This window comes from Dendrobates tinctorius, unplaced genomic scaffold (assembly GCF_039654945.1).
Source record: "Dendrobates tinctorius isolate UK_male_01 unplaced genomic scaffold, ASM3965494v1 ptg000105l, whole genome shotgun sequence".
Taxonomy (NCBI): domain Eukaryota; kingdom Metazoa; phylum Chordata; class Amphibia; order Anura; family Dendrobatidae; genus Dendrobates; species Dendrobates tinctorius.
Window position 1 is genome coordinate 8,301,047 of NW_027361773.1, and position 18,448 is coordinate 8,319,494.

Here is an 18,448-nt window from a genome sequence, read left to right on the forward strand (position 1 = left end):
TGCTGAGCAGATATGAAGAGGCTGGACTGGGTAGTATCTCCCTGTCTCATGTCTTCCTCCATCTCCACCTGGTTGGCATGCAAAGCTTAACGTTTAATTGTGAACCATGACTGGGTAAGTAGGCATAGAGGTGGGATTGCTGTGCAGATTATAAAGTCATCGCCACTCGCCATCTTTGTGGAGTCCTCAAAGTATTGGAGAACTGTACAACTGATCCATGCCCACTCTTCAGTTGTTATATGCAGAGCTGACCAGAATACCGATGGGCATGTTGGAGCTGGAATTCCACAACTGGCCTCTAGTGCTCACAAAGCCTTGCCAGCATGTGCAGTGTAGAGTTCCAGTGCATAGTCATGTTGCACACCAGTCAGTGAACAGGCACTTGCTTGCAATGCTGTAGCACTGGCAGAGCGCTGGCAGCTGTATCTGACTTGCAGAAATGGGGGCTGAGGTGGCATATCTTGACCAGAATATCTGGCAAATCTGGGTAGGTTTTAAGAAACCGCTAAATGATCAAGTTAAGCACGTGGACCAAGCATGTTGTTTGTGTGTCCACTTGCCAAGCTTCACAGCTGCCACCAGGTTACAGCCATTATAACACACAACCATACCTGGTTGGAGGTTAAGTGATGAGAGCCACAGATCTGTCTGGTCTGTTATTCCTTTCAATAACTTTACCGCGGTGTGCGCTTTTTCTCCTAGGCAAACTAGCCTTAGCAGAGCCTGTTGCCGCTTCACTGAGCCAGTACTGCAGAGATTCCAGGTTTCATCCGATGTGGATGGTAACAGCTGCTCTGAGATAACACAGGAGATGGAGAATGAGGAGGCGAGAGGGTGAAGGAACTGCTGTTGGAGGTGTAGTATACCCTTATCAAAATTGGGTCAGCAATCCTCGGTGTCAGCAGCTTATGCACTGTGCCAGGGTGGGATTCAGCCTCAGCAACCACAATCTTCACCCAGCGTGACGTCAGGGAAATGTACTGTCCCTGACCACAAGTGCTTGTCCACATGTCGTTAAGTGGACAATCCCAGCAAGTGCGTTGGTAAGGGCACAGGAGAGGTTCCTTGATACATGCTTGTACAAGGCGAGGATGCCACATGGAGATAAATAGTGGTGGCTGTGAACCAAGTACCGAGGGACAGCTACCGTCATGAGTCGGTGGAAATCCTCAATGTCTACAAGCCTAAACGGCAACATTTCCACAGAATGCAGCCTGGAAATGTGTCTGTATATCGTTTGGGCCGGTGGGTGGGTGGCTGAGAACTTTCTTTTTGTTCCAAGGCCTGGGATAGGGACAAGTTTTTGGAAGTGCCTGATGATGGTGCCTCAGAATGTGCAAGGACAGGTGCAGGTTGGGAGGCATCTGCGTCAGTGTCATGGACAGGGAATTGGGAAGCATCTAGCACAGGGGAAGGCAGGCAGTGGTGTCATCCGCTGGCACCAATTGTGGACCCAGGTATTCGGCCCACAAAGGCCAAGTGCTTAGATTACATGAACCTGATCATGCTGGTGGTGGTTAGGCTCTTAGTGTTCAGGCCCCTGCTGATCTTGGCATGGCACAGGTTGCAAATGACCATCTTTTTTGTCTCTGAACTCTCTTTAAAAAAGTCCCAGACTGGGGAACACCTAACTATTTGACAGAGCAGAACAGTTGCCCACCTTCTCTCTCTCTCTCTCATCACTTCATTGCCTATTCCTGCCTGTTGTTTCGGTGCTGCCAATCCCTCCCCCTCAGAGCTGCTGGCCTCCGCTCTGCTTGCCAGCTTCCCAGGTTGGGTCAGTGTTTTTGTCATACTACCTCATCTTCCACCTCCGCACCATGGTCCTCCTAACTTGGTGACTTAAAAACAATCTGACTTATCAGCAACTGAGTCTCATCGAAACCTACCTCCTTAGACAAAATTTGCCATTCCCCAGTCATCTTGTGAACGTGGTCGGTTTAAAATTTGTGCATCACTAAAAAGCATGTCCTCCTGTCCCTCTTGTAACATTCAGGGTGAGAGGCCACAATCAAGAAATGATGATGTATAGAGCTCCTCGGAGTGTTGTAGTCTGGGATCACTGGTCTCCTGGGACTAAACATGGTGGAAGGAAGGAGGATCAGGGTGAGGATTAAGTGATCCATACTCTTGGGTCGTGAGTGTGGACCGTTTGGAAGACTGGGTGGTGATGGCAAGTATGTTGGAAGCATCTGCTATCCAAAAGACCACCTATTTGCACTAGTGTGACTTCAGAAGTGGCTTCTTCACCTCCCTGCAAAGTGAATGGCATCATGGATAGGCGTGTTTCTTGTTCTCCAGCAACAGTCACACCTGCCCCACACATTCAAACAAAGCACCAGCCAATACCTGATGAATGCTGAGCATATCCGAGAACCCAGATACTCAAGTGATATCAAATGCAAAGTTAATCCATAATTATACAGCACATCTTCAAGGATTAACTTTGCATGAGGACTTAAACGCTATTTCCTAGAATAAAAAAACAAACCAGACACTCGATTTGTTTCGGTATCGCTGGAGTTTAAGTCCACTTCCTATTCAAAGACGCTACTTACATAATTATTTTCCCAGAGGAGCACTGCATGGTCTAAAAGTCTCCTTATGATAGCTTGGTACTCTCCAAAATTAGATAAATTCCCCTTTAGATCATATGTCAGAAGCCACTCTCCTAGCCAATTCACTTCTCCTGCTTTGCGCTGATGAGGAGCATCCAACCCGAAACATATGTCTGTAATATGTAGACTATAAGCCAGCAAGGGCAGAGTCCTCTCCCCTCTGTACCTGTCTGTCACTATTAGTTTGTTCATTGTAATTTCTATTAATGTATTGTATGTAACCCCTCCTCATGTACAGCATTATGAAACCAATGTTTCTCTAAAAATAAATATTAAAATTGAGTTTCTGGTTTGACTTCCTATACTAAGTCATGTGGTACCTTCGTTAGAAGGTAGATATTGACTTTTAAGATTACCACTTCTAATAGGTGACATTTTAGTTCAAGCCCTCTTTATCTCTGTGTAGAAGCTATTTGCATATTCATATTTATAAGGGCAGATACCGTATTTTTCGGACTATAAGACGCACTTTTTCCCCAAAAAAATTGGGAGGAAAATGAGGGGTGCATTTTATAGTCTGAACGCAGGCTTACCGGGGGGTTGTGGCAGTGGTGTAGCAGCGTCCCTTCCCTAGGGAACCCGTCAGCAGAAGTGTGGCGATGCTGAAGCTCGGTGTCGGCAGTGAGCAGTGCGAAGTCAATCATTGGTTTCCCTGCATCCATCTTCCTGAAGCCGTGGGCCGCCGGAGGCGGATTGAGATCTCGGCTGTGACTTGTACATAGTGTGTGTTTATCTGTGTTTATTGTGTGCTGATATGCTAATTGTGTATTGTATTCTACAACCAGTTTGTTGACTTCGAAGGTAGATAGGGAAAGGCTGTGAGGGTGGACTGAAGAACACTGGGTAAATCTAAAAATAGAACACATGCCTCGGGTATAAAAGAAGCTTCTTTTCTTCTGGTTGGGGTCACTCTTCAGGATCTCAGCTCAGGGTACTTCGGAACCCAGCTGAATGAACACAGGACTGCTCTCGGTTATCTCCCTACACTTGTCGTTACATCCTCTGCGTGCGTATCACAGGTGGAGTAGCTACCCTGGGAGCTCTGACATATTATCGACCATTATCCCAGCGAGTCAGTGGAAGGGAAGGGTGAGACCCTGTAATATGCACCATCTTGGGGTAACTGCTGGGATTGTTCTGTTTGCTATTGGGTGTGGTGGTTCAATAAAGTGTTGTCACACTGTTTTACTCTAACCCTATGTTGTCTGTGTAGTGAATTGCCCACCGGGAGATAGAGCGGGCGTTCAGTGGTATGAGCCCTGGTCCTTGCAGTCTTGCTAAAGGCAGCCGGGCCAGCGGATGAGAGCACCCACTGACCCGTTTCTCCACAGTGCTGTCTCGAGAAAATGGACGCCGAGAAGCCAATTATGCACTCGGCTCTGCTCACCGTGGACACCGGGCTGCAGCATTGCCACATTTCTGCCGCAGGAATCCTGAGGAAGGGACCATGCTCCATGCAATACACTCTGCTCTGCCTGACCACCGACACCAGATCGGCAGCATCGCACCGCTGGGATACCCCAGGACTGCAGTATTGCCCCACTTCTGCTGCCGCCAGCTTCCTGAGAAGGGAAAATGCCTCCTGTGACCCCGCTCTACCACCGCCGGCCCTCAGGTAAGATACCTTAAATTCAGACAATAAGACGGACCCCCATCTTATAAAAATATTTTTTTTGCTATTTTCCACCCCAAAATTTGGGGTGCGACTTATGGTCCGGTGCATCTTATAGTTCGAAACATACGGTAATTAGACTGACTGATGGTTGGTGCAGAAAAAGTTGTGCATAGAAACATGTAGTATTTTCCATTTCTATACTAAGGAGTTTCAGAGCTGTACATGCACAGAGCATGCATGATTTTCTACTGATGTTTTTACATACTGACTCCACTGTACTTGATCCCATATTCAGAATCTGACAGTTTAAAATAAACAGGAACTTCCTGAAAGTCCTTTTCATTAGAAAAACCATATTGTAACTAGTTTTCTGTAACTGCAAAATAGTCAGAAGTCTCGTAAATCCAGGAGTAAAAGACACAGCAGCTTTACACAAAGATGAAATTCTGGCATATTGCACATTAGAATTCAAAGTTTGTACATTACCTTTATACTTCTACATTGCAGGCTTGCATATACAGTTAGGTAAATACATATTTGGGCAGTGACAAGTTTTGGTATTTTAGCTGTTTACCACAACACATTCAAGATACAGTGATATAATCAATAGGGGCTTAAAGTGCAGACTCACATCTTTAATTTGAGGGTATTCACATCCTAATTGGAGTAAGGGTTTAGGATTACAGCTCTTTAATATGTAGCTGCCTCTTTTTTAAAAGGGACCAAAAGTAATTGGACAATTATCACAAAAGCTCTTTAATGGGCTGCTTGGCTATTCACTCTTTAATCCATCATCAATTAAGCAAGTAAAAGTTCTGGAGAACAGACCATCATTAGGCTGGAAAAAAAAAGAAATCCAACAGAAAGATAGAAAAATTGTTAACAGTGGCCAAATCAAAAGTTTCATACATTCTTCCAAAAAATAAAATGCACTGGTGTGCTTGGGAACTCAAAGAGGCCTAGATGTCTACAGAAGACAATAGTGGTGGATGATTGCAGACTCCTTTCCATGGTGAAGAAAATGCCCTTCACAACGTCCACCCATGTGATGAACACTCTTCGGGAAATAGGTGTTTCAGTATCCACGTCTACCATAAAGAGAAGACTTCATGAGAGCAAATACAGAGAGTTCCTCTCAAGTTGCAAAACTTTAATCAGCCATAAAAACAGAAAGGGCAGATCAGACTTTGCAAAAAAAAAAAAAAAAATCTAAAGAAGTCAGTCCAGATCTGGAAAAGTATTCTTTGGACAGATGAAACTAAGATCAACCTGTACCAGATTCATAGGAAGAAGAAAGTATGGAGAAGGTTTGGAATGGCTCATGATCTAAAGCACACCACAACCTCTGTAAAACATGGCCGGTGCAGTCAGATGGCATGGGCATGCATAGCTTCCATTGGCACTGGGTCACTATTGTTTATTGACGATGTGACTGAAGACAGAAGCAGCCAGATCAATTCTGAAGTGCAGGTACTGGAGTGAGATTTATGGAGTAGAGAAAGTAACAGCTCGTCATTATTTAGACAGGCTGTGCCATTACACCCCCGTCCCAACCCAGCTCCCATCACCTTACCAGCTGTGAAAAACTTGTCTGAATATGCCAAAAGTTGTAAAATTTAAGCTCAAGTTTGAGTTGCTCCTAAATTTTGCTTCTTTTCAAAGGTTTCATGCCAAAATTCCGGCGTGAAAGCTTTGCTGAATCTGGCAATTAGAGTAATACAGTTAAGTCCAGAAATATTTGGACAGTGTTCTGAATCTTCATGATTTGGTCTCTGCATGCTACTCTTTTTTAATTTAAAATGAAACAACTGAGATGTAATTGAAGTGTTCCCCTTTATGGTTAATTAAAGTGGTTGAACCTACATATTTTGTTAAATGCTTAGGAATTGCAATAATTTTTCGACAAAGACTCCTCATTTGAAAAAGTAATAAAATGTTCTTTTTAATACTCTGCAGAGAATCCTTTGCAGGCAATGACTGCCACAAGACTGGAAGCCATGGGTGTCACCAATCTCTTGGTTTCCTCTGTTGGGATGTTTTACCAGTCTTCAGCTGACTTCAGTTGTTGCTTGTTTGTGGGTCTTTTTGCCTTAAGTTTTGTCTTAAGCATGTGAAATGCATGCTTGATGGGATTGCGATCTGGTGATAAAGTCCAACAAGAGACTTTTCCCTGCAATGATTCACCTGAAGGTAACACAAAGTCCTCACCTCCTCCTAGAGCCACTTTGTAGTTTCTCCTCTCCAGAGACACAACCCAGACTGTCCCCCAGCTTTTTACAGCCCAGACCATGTGATAATCACATGACTGACATCACACAGGTCCTGTCAGCACACATGCCGGTGTTGGCTCTGCAAGTGGAGATATGGTGGACACCTTCCCACCCACTCTATAGATGTCTACCTAAAACCAGTCTATGTCTGCAACTATAATCCCTTACTGCCATTGGACGTTATAGTACGTCCAATGGAAGTATCCCCGCTTTGATGAGGGTGTAGGTAACAGCAGGTTCGCAGGATGCAGTGACGAGACACGGGACTGAGTGTTGTTTTGGAAAATAACGTTTATGAACTGGAGCCGCAAGGGCTATACTGAGCAACCAAAAAGGGGTAACACTAATTGTCCTCGCAGGGACTCAACAACAATAACAACACTTTTCTTTAACGAGAATGTGACTGACCCAGCAAGGCCAGCTATTATGGGGCCACGAAACGGCCAACTACAGGTCCTTATTTCCTAAAGTCAACTTATCCTTCCTGACGTCCCTCTGTGTCGTTGGTGTGGCTGCTTTGGTGTCGCTGATGTGGCTGCTTTGATATAGCTGATGTGGCTGCTTTGACATTGCAGCCGCTGGGCCCAGCTGTTGAGGAACTGTCATAGTCTTCAGGTGTCCAGCACCCAGGAGAAGTTGGGGCACAACAGGCCCTAAGGGAGTCTTTCGTTGCGGTAACCCCCTGTAGCCACAGCAGGGTCCCGTTCGTTAGCGAGTCCACGGGGACTCCAGCCCCCCAAGCAGGGTAGTGACGTAGTCTGGAAGAGTGGCGGTTGGTAGGCCACGTGCACGGACTGGGCCTGTGCAAAGAGTCTCTCTGTAGGCGAGGAGCAGGCCCCAACTGCCAACTGTAGCGGGGTAATGGCAGCCCTGGGCGGTGATGCACAGGCCGCAACTGCGGACTGTAGTGGGGCGGTAGCGGGCAGGCCGCCACTGCGGGCAGGATTGAAGTGGCGGCGGCCGTGGGAGACAGCGGACAGGCCGCAACAGGCTGGAGCACAGCGGTACCGGCTGTGGACGACCGTGGGCAGGTCGTGTCCCCGACTTGGCGGGGGGTGTCAGTCTCTGGTCGGTAAGTTCGGTACCTCCTCTCTGACGGGCACTGAGAATCTCCTCTCTGCTGCTGTTCTCCCCTCTGGTCACCGTCGGCTGCTCTAGCTCTCTCACAGTCCCACAGCCTCTTGTTCAGTGTCTGACGTGCCACCAACTGTCTCCTCCGCGCGTCCCCTGCTCCTTTTATACTCTCCCCTCCCCTTGCTGCCCAGTCACGCTCAATCATCTGCTCTCCTCCTTTGTTCCCCGGGTACTGTTTCCATAGGAACCCAGATGGCGGTTCCCTTGGTTCCGGTCCAGACAACCTATGGGGGTTGTCCTCCCTACAAGGGCTCCGGCAGTGAGCCCGCATCAAAGCCGGGACATGTCAGCTGTTTTGAACAGCTGACATGTGCCCGCAATAGGCGCAGGTGGAATCGCGATCCAGCCGTGCCTATTAACTAGTTAAATGCCGCTTTCAAATGCTTACAGCGGCATTTAACGTGTGCTTTAGGCCAACGGCTGGAAATACGCACACCGCTGACCCCCATCACGTGATCGAGGGTCATCGGTTTGTCGGCATAACAACCAGAGGTCTCCTTGAGACCTCTATGGTTGTTGATGCCGGATTGCTATGAGCACCACCCTGTATTTGGCGCTCATAGCAATGCTGTCATTCTGCTGCACAGAGGCTATTTGAGCATCGCCTCTATGTAGCAGAGCCAATCAAGCTATGGCAGCTTCTAGCCTCCTATGGAGGCTACTGAAGCATGCCAAAAGTTAAAAAAAAGTGTTTTTAAAAATATGAAAAAAAATAAAAAAACATAAACATTTAAATCAAAATAAAACAAAACAAAAACACACATATACATATTAGGTATCGCCGCGTTCAGAATCGCCCGATCTATGGAAAAAAAAAAGGTTTAACCTGTTCGCTAAACGGCGTACCGAGAAAAAAAATCGAAACGCCAGAATTACATTTTTTGGGTCCCTGCGCACCTTTTCCAGCGCCTGCGCACTGCAGTACTCTGCTCTACCCTCAACTGGGCAGAGCAGTGCGCTTGCGCCGGAGCCGCGACGGGCAGGAAAGAAGAGGACGTCATCGATACGAGATGGGAGGCGCCGGACCGGACCGCGACTCCCACCGGACCCGAACTGGACCCGGACCGCCCCTGGGTGAGTATAATATAACTCCTTTTTTGTCTCTTTCAGGGTACATAAGGGGCTTATCTACAGCATTCTGTAATGCTGTAGATTAGCCCCTGATGACGATGCCTGCAGCTTATAGGCAAAAAAGTACGTCACCACTTTTTTGGCATATCATGTAAAAATATCATTCAATTTAGTGACAGCTCTGCATTATGCAAGTACTTTTTTATATCCTTTGACTCCCCACCAATGATATATGACTCAGCATTAGGCCAGGTTCTGACCAGTATTCGAAAAATCGTCTAATTTTCGTCAGCATTGTCATCTTTACTCTGTCGGTATCACAACATCAGTAACAAAAAATGTACAAGATCAAATACAGTTTCTCAAGTGCAACATATCAGTAAAAAAGGATGCAATACCGATGATCTGTATAGTATCCATTTTCTTTTGCGTATCCATAAACCGAGTAGGTGAGTGTCATTTTTAATATGGAAGAGATTAGTGTATGCTGCGACTTTTCTTCATGCGGCCACTTGATCCACGTAAAAAAAAACTTATCTGCACAACCTTGATGTATAACATTGGTCTGTGCAATGTCCGATGGTAGCATTACACTGGCCAATAATCGGGAACGAGCGTTCTAAACAGGCTTGATTACTGGATAAAATGATTTTTATCAAGGACTGATTATTTTTCCCTATGGGGCTAAGAACTTACAGGCGCGTACTTAGAGAAGAAGCTTCTCTGTTGTTGAGACTTCACCTGGAAGCAGGAGAATTGCCAGCAGGACGGTCAGTGATCGCTTTTAGCTGACAGAGACTGTCGCTGGGCAGAGCAGGCAGATAGTTAACAACTACTTGCCTGTAAGTTCTTATACCCATAGGAAAAAATAACCAAAGTCCTGGATAACTTCTTTAACCATGCTTAAAGGGAATGTGTCACCCTTTTTTGAGATATCATATAATGATATCATTCAATTGCGTGTCACATAAGGATTCTCTTAGTACTTTTGCTTCCCCCTGACCCCGCACCTTTCATGCATAAATACCTTTTTTATATCGGTTCAGATGTATGTAAACTGCCACTGTCCGGTCCGCTGGGCGGGGCTTATTCACCTGCTCCCCCCTCCCTGTCTTGCTCTACGCATTTCTTCTTGTGTAGAGCAAGACAGGGAGGGGGGAGCGGTTGAATAAGCCTGTAGGTTTAGCGGTGTCAGCCACATATCTGCCTGCTCTTTCAGAGCTGTCCACAACTCCTCAGCATTGTGCGGTTTGTCACCTAAGCATATTAGCTTCAGTACAGCCTATTGACGCTTGGATGAGGCAGTGCTGCAGTGCTTCCAGCTTGTGACTGATGTGGTAATTTCAGAGATGGAGGCTGAAGAGGAGGAGGATGAGGTGCAGGAGCACCTCGGCGTCGGGAGGACGTGTTCCAACCCAAGGTCCCTCTGGGTCCCGGCTTCCACTATGTTAACCCAGTGTGCCTTCAGCGAGTTGTAGCAACATTGTTCAGGGCACGGGTAATGTTGTGGGACACATGCTTGTGTAATGCCGGGACAGCACACCGAGAGAAATAGTGGCGGCTGGGGACCGAGTACCTTGGGACGGTCACCGCCATCAGGTTGTGGAAAGCTTCCGTCTCCATGAACATAAAAGGCAACATTTCGAGCGCAAGCAGATGAGAAATGTGTGAATTTAGTACTGTGGCCTGTGGGGCATTGGCTGCGCATTTCCGCTTGCGTTCCAATGACTGGGGTATGGACAACTAAAGGCTGCGCTGGGACAAGGACGTGCTTGATGATGGTGGTAGTTGAGAGTGGGAATGACAGGTGCAGGGCAGGAGGCATCTTCACATACGATGTGGACAGGGGATTGGCTTGCATACACAACAGTAGAAGAAGCAGTGTTTTCACCCACAGACACTGTTCCTGGAGCCTGGTGTTCGGCCCACAAAGTCGGGTGCTTTGCTGCCATGTGCCTGATCATGCTGGTGGTGGTCAGGCTGATAGTTTTGCTACCTCTGCTGATGTGGGTATGGCAGGTGGTGCAAATGGCCTGTTTGGGGTTATCGGTAGAGTCTTTAAAAAACAACCAGACTCGGGAAGACCTAACAGTTGTACTGCCAACTTCCATCGTGTTGTTGTTATGAGGAATGGTTGCCCGCCTTCTGGTTGCGGACACTACACTGCTTCTTCCTGCCTGTTGGGGGTGCTACGCCTCCAATCCCCCTGTATGCTGCTGTCCTCGCTCTGCATGTCCTCCTGCCAGGTTGGGTCAGTTCCTATATCATCCACCACCTCGGCTTACAATTCCGCACCCTTGTCCTCCTCCTGACTCAATAGGGCAGAGTAGTACGCCTGCGCAGGAGCGTGACAGAAGTAAGGAGTAGGACAGCATCACTAGAAGATGGGAGACCCCGGACCGCGACACCCATTGGACCGGACCAGATCCCCGGGTGAGTATAATCTAACTCGTTTTTCTTCTCTTTCAGGTTACATCGGGGGCTTATCTACAGCATTACAGAGTACTGTAGATAAGCCCCTGACGGCGGTGGCCGCAACTTATATACGAAAAAATAGGTGACAGATTTCCTTTAAAAACACATTGTTTAATAGAAAGTGATTTTATTCAGGCCTCACTCAGGCGTCCAGTTCTCATGTACAAGTGCGAACCAGGATTTTCACAGAGAGCACTTGTACCTATTATAGTCTACGGAGCCAATCACATGTCCGGGATTTTTGGCTGACCGGGGGAGGGAATGGTATAGACATGTATCCAAATGGCCAATGTAATTCAATGGGTTAATGAGAAAAAAATACGCTTTTTGTGGCGCCCCTGAGGCTTAGTCGCCACAGAGGTACTGCACCTTCTCCTAAGGTGTGGTGCCCCACCATCCAGGTAAGTTGGAGGCTCCTGACCACGCTCCAACACTCGCACCCCACACAATAAAGTAGTTCAGCAAAACCACATTGCTGCTCCTTGCTTAGAGAGAAGCAGAGCACCTTTGGTGGTTCCCTACTTGGAACACTAAACGTGCTGGGAGGTGGGTGGAGTTGAGAATACACATAAAAGATCGGGATGGTTTAGGATTACAGGTCAGTCAGTGAGACGGAGAGTCGGAGAGAGGAAGCCACTCAGAGAGGAGTGGAGATCCCTGGAACAGGGATGGAGGAAGGAGTACTGTAGCTGCCTCAGTGATCTGAGCCAGCTGGCAAGCAAAAGGAAAGAAGGAGAAAGACATTGAATCGAAGCCTGAGCTTCCATAGGAGGGAAAGACAAGTACGGAACGTAGGAGTAAAAGGGAACACAGAGGACGTGGGTTAGAGGAAGAACCCTGCCTAGAAGTTCTAAGCGCAAGGCCGGGGCCCAATCCCTGAGGTTGTATGGACACTAATGGTTCTGCAGCAGACACTGGTGGAGTAGTGGGCTGTAAATGCACTACTCCCATCTAAGGCTTGGGGGCACAACAGCAACACGGATAGAGAGCCGGGACTCAGGAGTAGAGAGTCCCCGAAGCAGGCTACAGCTCTCTGCCGTACAAGTAGAGTTCTTGGGAACATCTGTCAAGAGGAACTCCAGTGTAACTCAGTACTAGGAGATCTTCACACTTAAAGGCGCTATAGAGGAGACGTTCAGAAAAGGCACATAAGTTGGCGGAGTGTTGGATGGGAGCATTCCATCTTGCCTGGAGGTTGACTGAGTTCCTGACCCGGAGGACACGGCACAGAAGCGGGCACTACAAACTGTGAGTAAAGCTTTGGAACTACATGCCCTGGTGTCCTCCATTCCTTCCTGCGTCCGTCCGCCTGGCACTGCTACATCCCCTGCGCCAAACACTACACCATCTAAGTGTCTCTTCACCTATCCTGCCTTGGGACAACAGCCCTGCCTGTGGAGGGCTATAACATCATTGCTGCACCACACCATCTGTCCCGGAGGATCTGTCTGCAGCGTCGGCTTAACACCTCCCTTGCCGAACACCACAGGTGGCGTCACAAACTATTCCATTAACTACATTCCACCACAACCATTCCCTGCCATTGCTTGGGTGCCCGGGGCCACGGTCCGGGACACCGCTGCTGTGACACATCCCGCTGACACCGGCCCGGTACCGAGTACCCCACGGCCCTGGGAGGGCGACCCAACTTGGCGTCACGAACAGGATGACAAGACCCAATGCTATCGGGTTCTGTGTGCCTAAGATTTGTTGGACTTGGAACTTTTGAGAATGTGCAGAAGACCCAATTTAATAGACTGTAAAATGAACATCAAAAATGGCCGCTGGCGCGGAGAAGAAGGGCGTGACGATATGGGACGTCCTAGGAAAAGACCGTGAACAGTCTTGGGCCTCCCCTGCCTGAATTACTATGTGACAGCAACATGGCCCACCCCCCAAGGGGTTTGTATACTGGCTTGGTATGGAGGCGCTGGAAGAAGATGCCGCCCCAAGAAGGAGGGGCAGAAGCCAGTGGCGGGAAAGGGCCGAGAGAGGAAGGAGAAGAATGCCAGAACGCCATCTTGGAGAGAGACGGGAGGAGGCCTGCGGAGCGCGGGGAAGTGGATCTCTCCGGCGCCATGGCTGAAGGCTCCAACCCAGTGTCCGAGATGAATCGCCAGCAGCTGGAGGAGGAAATAGCCCAGCTGAAGCGCAGCTTGCAACTGAGGCAGGAAGCCTTGCGGAGGCTGAACTGGCAGCACGCCCGGCAGGGACCTACACCGGCGGTAACCGCCGCTGCTGCACCGGAGCTTCCCTAGGCAGATTCCGTGGAGCCTGCCGCCGCCATCACACCACCGGCAGCATCCAAAGCCCCCTTGCTGCCACCACAGGAAGACTTGTATGAGGCCCTGGAAGCTGGAGCAGAGGAAGAGGAGCTCCCGCCAAACCTGACGTGGCCGCGCAGGTCCCTACAGAGACCCCAGCAGATCCGGAGCCGCCGTTAGCTCCACCGCCGTGCCGGTGTCCCACCGGGCAGTGCCCACTGCCACTACGCCTGCACCGGAGCAAAGACCGCACCGCCGGGAGGCACCAGGTATACACCCCTGCCCTCCTAATGAGTTGCCCCCCGAATTCACGTTGTCAGAGGCTGGCTTGCGGGAACTCGAAATGGGGCAGTTGGAAGAGTCAGCTGGGGGCACTAGACTGTCGGAAATGGGGAGGTGGAAGAGGTCCCTACTGAGAAGGGTAAGGCTGGAACAGGTGCACACGATTTGGCATCTTCAGGGATTGGAGGAGTCTAGGTCGCTTTGGGATAGTGACCTCAGGATCCCTTGGCTGCCGAGTCCCCATGTAGTCGCCTATCAGCACCAACAAGCTGCGGCATCGCTTGGTGCTAGGCCACGCACCAGAGCACTGGGACTAGCAAGCAACAGGATGAAGACACCCAAAGTATCATATCTGGTAGCAGTTCCCAATCATCAGCTTCCAGAACCCCAGAAGGGGCCCACCAACATTAAAGGAAGTACCTACAACATAACTCTCGTTACCCAGGAGGGTATTTGCACAGTTGTGCCATTGTTTCCTATTTTTGTACCAGTTCTCCTATTTTTGGTTATCATGCCCTAGTTTATTTTTCCAGTGTTGCCCTGTTTTATTGGCAACCTTTCCATTGAACTAAGGAGATCATGAGCGCTGAATGGTCCAGAACTGCAGTTGTAAATAGTTGCACCTCTTTAGGTGCCCTCTCTTGGTTTTACATAGGACACTTTGCGAAGATAACGTCTACCTCATTTGGAGCATGACTCCAATCAAAGGACACTGCAAGCGATCCCGGCTGGGAGCAGTGTCCAGCACTTACAAGAATTATTGAAAAGTTTAATGTGAAGTATTTGATAATGATGTGTCTTATGAGAGTAAATGGTTTTTATATATAGAATGTTTAAATAAAGAGATAAGAGATTTGGATAGAGAATAATTAAGAATTGAAAATGTAGATGATGAACCAGGCACCACGGCTGTCACTCAGAGTTAAGAGAAAAGAAATGTGTCGATGAAGAATACTGAAGTGGTAGTGAGTAACAGACAATAGCACTTTGAATTAAGTATTGTATAGAAAATTGCACTTTTTACTTAGGATTTTAGATAGTTAATTAAGAATTGTTTGCAACGTTCAAGAATGAGTGCCTCTCACATTGGGAAGTTTAGTATAAGAAATGTTTATTCAGCATTACAAAAATTTGTATGTTCCTGTGTTGTCAACTTTGTTTACCTTGCAGCCCGCGGACGTGCTGTGTTTAACGGGGGGAGTATGTGGCGCCCCTGAGGCTCAGTCGCCACAGAGGTACTGCACCTTCTCCTAAGGTGTGGTGCCCCACCATTCAGGTAAGTTGGAGGCTCCTGACCACGCTCCAACACTCGCACCCCACACAATAGAGTAGTTCAGCAAAACCACATTGCGGCTCCTTGCTTTGAGAGAAGCAGAGCACCTTTGGTGGTTCCCTGCTTGGAACACTAAACGTGCTGGGAGGTGGGTGGAGTTGAGAATACACATAAAAGATCGGGATGGTTTAGGATTACAGATCAGTCAGTGAGACAGAGAGTCGGAAAGAGGAAGCCACTCAGAGAGGAGTGGAGATCCCTGGAAGAGGGATGGAGGAAAGAGTGCTGCAGTTGCCTCAGTGATCTGAGCCAGCTGGCATGGGAAAGGAAAGAGGGAGAAAGACATTGAACCGAAGCCTGAGCTTCCATAGGAGGGAAAGACAAGTACGGAACGTAGGAGTAAAAGGGAACACAGAGGACGTGGGTTAGAGGAAGAACCCTGCCTAGAAGTTCTAAGTGCAAGGCCGGGGCCTGGTCCCCGAGGCTGTATGGACACTAATGGTTCTGCAGCAGACACCGGTGGAGTAGTGAGCTGTAAATGCACTACTCCCATCTAAGGCTTGGGGGCACAACAGCAACACGGATAGAGAGCCGGGACTCAGGAGTAGAGAGTCCCCGAAGCAGGCTACAGCTCTCTGCCGTACAAGTAGAGTTTTTGGGAACATCTGTCAGGAGGAACTCCAGTGTAACTCAGTACTAGGAGATCTTCACACTTAAAGCCGCTATAGAGGAGACGTTCAGAAAAGGCACATAGGTTGGCAGAGTGTGGAAGGGAGCTTTCCATCTTGCCTGGAGGTTGACTGAGTCCCTGACCCGGAGGACACGGCACAGAAGCGGGCACTACAAACTGTGAGTAAAGCTTTGGAACTACATGCCCTGGTGTCCTCCATTCCTTCCTGCGTCCGTCCACCTGGCACTGCTACATCCCCTGCGCCAAACACTACACCATCTAAGTGTCTCTTCACCTATCCTGCCCTGGGACAACAGCCCTGCCTGTGGAGGGCTATAACATCATTGCTGCACCACACCATCTGTCCCGGAGGATCTGTCTGCAGCGTCGGCTTAACACCTCCCTTGCCGAACACCACAGGTGGCGTCACGAACTATTCCATTAACTACATTCCACCACAACCGTTCCCCGCCATTGCTTGGGCGCCCGGGCCACGGTCCGGGTCACTGCTGCTGTGACACATCCCGCTGATACCGGCCCGGTACCGAGTACCCCACGGCCCTGGGACGGCGACCCATTTTCATAGACTGTCAGATAGGAGAAACTACTTTTTTTTTCTTCATTTCACCACATAAGAGAAAAATGGATGATACTCACACCGCACTCTGATGTGTGAAAGTCTGATGGGAATAAGCAGTACGTGGAAAAAGAGTACAATAAAAAAAAAAAGAAAAGAAAATACACATAAAGTTATAACCAGAATAACGATGGACATGTAAGAAATGTAACATCACGTCAGCCACATGGTGAATGGTGGACAGCATTCTTGTAGCACAATAAATATGGACAACAGTGAGAGAGAAGGCAAAGTTCTATAATGGAATGAGGTAGCACAATTTTTTTTCTTAAAAATGGCCCAACCATGGAGGGTTTAATGGAGTTGCCATGTGAAACTCCCAGACAAATTGCACAGAAGTTCAGCTGCTGCATGATTTATAGAGTTAGCATGTGTGGAACTACAAGCCACAATACAAGCAAGCTGATGAAAGGCATGCTGGCATTAGTAGTCCGTCTATGCTCGTACATATGGCTCCCCACAGACATAGCAGGAGACAGCCCCCCATACTGAGCACAGGCAGCGCGCTCACCGAGTATACACGTGACGTCACAGAGTATACTTACACATGAGCCAGCACCCCCTGGATCAGGACCCCGAAGCAATCCATGAGCGCCCCGTTATCACAGCCCTGCGGGGACGAGTACTCCAGGTCACTCACATTCCTCGCCGCCCGTGGTACCCCGTGACCCTCCATGAGTGAGGGAACCGTCAGTCTCTCCAGCGTTATCCTTAGCAAACAAAGGAAGGAGACTTGAGAGGGGGATGCAGCCGCGTCCCGTCCTCACCTCCTGCCTGCTCCACTCCGATTGCCCCTGACCTGAGGACTGGAGTAGTGCTGAGATGTGAGGGGCTAATACCACAGCGCAGTGCAATCACCTCCTGTGTATGTGGTCAAATATGCATCAGTTGTGCTGTTGTGGTCATGTACACACTTGCTGTACGTCACACATGCGCCTCTTGAGCCACGTATATTGCTTGTGATTAACAGTATGCCATAAAGATTTAACAAACCTAAGCACGTTTTTGAGTATATGTGAGCTCTGAGCGTATGTGAGCACTGGGTGTCTGCGCACCCTGAACTTATGCGAGCACTGAGTGTACACGCACCCTGAGCGTATGTGAGCAGAGTGTATGTGGGTCGCCCTCCCAGGGCTGTGGGGTACTCAGTAGCGGGCCGGTGTCAGTGGGATGTGTCACAGCAGCGGTGACCTGGTCCGAGGCCCTGGGCGCCCAAATCAATGGTGGTTTTGTGATATAGTTTATGTGATAGTTCGTGATGCCACCTGTGGTGTTTGGCAAGCAAGATGTTAAGCCAACGCTGCATGCAGATCCTCTGGGGCTGATGGTGTGTTGCAGCAAAGATGGTGTAGCTCCCCACAGGTGAAGCTGTAACCCCAGGGCAGTGTAATTGCAATAGATGAGGATAGGCGCAGGCGGTGTGAGGAATACTGGTACTCAGATGTAGTGGTGCTGACAGTGTTAGCGCACAAATGAATGGAAGACACCAGGGCTTGCAGTTCCAAAGCTTTACTCACAGTCCGTAGTACACACTGGTGCCTGCCTCCGTGCCGTGTCCTCTGGGGCAGAGACTCAATCAACCTCCCGGGCAAGTCAGGATTAACATCTTGCTTGCCAAACACCACAGGTGGCGTCACGAACTATCACATAAACTATATTACAAACCACCACTGATTTGGGCGCCCAGGGCCACGGACCGGGTCACAGCTGCTGTGACACATCCCACTGACACCGGCCCAGTACCAAGTACCCCACTGCCCTGGGTGTGAGGGTGACCCAATTTTTGGCGTCACGAACAGTATGACGAGACCCGATGCCATCGGGTTCTGTGCTCCTGAAATTTGTGAGACTTTGTGCTTTTGAAAATGTACAGAAGACCTGATTTAATAGACTGTAAAATGGACATTAGAAATGGCCCCTGGCGCGGAGAAGAAGGGCGTGAAGAGATGGGAGGTCCTAGGAAAAGACCGCGAAGAGTATTGGGCCTTCCCTGCCTGAATTATTATGTGACAGCGACATGGCCCACCCCCCGAGGGGTTCGTATACTGGCTTGGTATGGAGGCGCTGGAAGAAGATGCCGCACCCGGAAGGAGGGGCAGAAGAAGCCAGTGGTGGGAAAGGGGCCGAGGCAGGAAGAAG

The 18,448-nt window shown here is 48.9% G+C and overlaps 1 pseudogene; it reads right to left on the minus strand.

Annotated features, from left to right (window-relative positions):
* LOC141100520 (store-operated calcium entry regulator STIMATE-like) overlaps positions 1 to 16,985 on the minus strand; it is a 140,026-nt pseudogene extending 123,041 nt beyond the window's left edge.
* Between the last annotated feature and the right edge of the window lie 1,463 nt (positions 16,986 to 18,448).